We start from the raw sequence: 1723 nt of genomic DNA, 5'->3' as shown, positions 1-1723 counted from the left end.
AATTCTTCTTCACTTTCTCTCAGGATAGCAATATCATCAGCGAACCGTATCATTAATATCCTTTCAACCTTGTAATTTAATTCCACTCCTGAACTTTTCTTTCATTTCCATCATTGCTTCTTCGACGTACAGATTGAACAGTAGAGGCGAAAGACTACATCCCTGTCTTTAACTCCAACAACCAACCAACGATCAATCAGCCAAGGCATCGCTGGCAGACATGTGCCGTGGTGAATGGCGAATGTAGAGATGAACTAACAACATCACGAAGTTTCATGCTCGCAGTTTCTTTGTTCTTCCCTCGAGGCTACCAATGCGACAGTGCGAGAGATTCCTGGCGTAGAAAGGCGACGTCTCCGGCCAGAGGACAGAGCGAGCCGCAGATACCGTGGGAAGCCCACAGGCGGGGATCAGCGAGCGAGGGTCAGCGTGCCGTGCCCCGCACGGCTCGCTGCTTTCGCAACAGCACTCAGCAACGCGGAGCAGCGCGGAGGCATGACGCATCCAGCCAGAAGGTGAGCCGCACTACCAGGAAGGCGAGGCGTGCGTGCGTATGTCCTGGGAGGTATTCGCCTTGTGTGGCTGCGTGGCTTATCCTACTGCACTGATTCTGCCTCGACAGGCTTTAAGGACGACCGAACTCCATTCCTCGCATATTAAAGCCAATACAAATTACGGCAAACGACGGCTAGAGAGTAATTGCCAAGGCCTTGACAGGCTGACAGTTTTTGTCATTTGTTTCCATGTAGTGTCGCAGGCTGCAGAACACGTTAACGCAGAATGGTCGAAGTAACTCACACGTTTACGAGGTGTTGATGCAAGATAGACCTTGTCAAGAATAATTTTCCACCCAAGGGGCATTTCATTTGGTTGCCCCACCCCCTCCACCGCCACAGAGATTAGATTCCTTTCCATCGGCTCTTCGTAAGACGTTAATCATAACAGAAATAGGACTCTAAATCTTATTCCAGTACAGAATATTGAAAGAAATGAAATGAAATGATAGGGTGACATCACTGGCTGAGATATCCCGCCTGGGGTTCTTCAGCAGCGTGGTTCTAGTACTTCTATTTGACGCCACTTTGTCGACTTGTGTGTCGATGAAGACGGGATGAAATGATCTGGACGACACAAACACCCAGCCTTCGAGTAAACAATCATCTCCAACCCAGCCGCGAATCGAACCCTTGATTATGCCAACTGGAGGAAGCAACTCTAATTACTTTTTTTCGCTTCACGATTTTGCATGTCATCCTTGCGTAGGGACCATGTTAATCTTCTGTACATCGTTCCGATTTTATTAAATGTCCCGCCGAGGCGAGTACTTCACTGCACCACGAATGGTGATCTGCTAAAAGAATGAACAATTCGTTTCCATTTAAGGCAGTTCCCCAGGTCCTTAAAAGCTTTTAGCGAAAGCAGAGAGAACTAAACATCTCGTGTTGTTCCTGCTGAGTGGAAAGATGTGAATAAAAAATCTATAGCCTTCCTTTCTAGTTTAATAACGCAACGAATTAATTTTATAGTCGAAATCTTCTGACCTCATAATGTTGTTGTTGTTGTTGTCTTCAGTCCGAAGAATGGTTTGATACAGTTCCCCATGCCACTCTATCCTATGCAAGCCTCTTTGCCTCTGAGTGACTACTGCAACCTACATCCTTCTGAACGTACTTAGTGTATTCACCTCCTCGACACCCTCTACGATTTTTACTCTCCACACTTC

General features: G+C 46.8%; 1 non-coding gene across 1 annotated transcript; it reads right to left on the bottom strand.

The window, feature by feature from the left end:
* Window positions 1-1218: 1218 nt before the first annotated feature.
* Window positions 1219-1325, bottom strand: LOC124596745. The gene has a single exon (XR_006978383.1). It is a non-coding gene; the product is annotated as a U6 spliceosomal RNA (small nuclear RNA).
* Between the last annotated feature and the right edge of the window lie 398 nt (window positions 1326-1723).

This window comes from Schistocerca americana, chromosome 2 (genome assembly GCF_021461395.2).
Source record: "Schistocerca americana isolate TAMUIC-IGC-003095 chromosome 2, iqSchAmer2.1, whole genome shotgun sequence".
Taxonomy (NCBI): Eukaryota; Metazoa; Arthropoda; class Insecta; order Orthoptera; family Acrididae; genus Schistocerca; species Schistocerca americana.
Note: the sequence above shows the minus strand (reverse complement) of the source record. Positions and strands in the feature narration are given on the sequence as shown.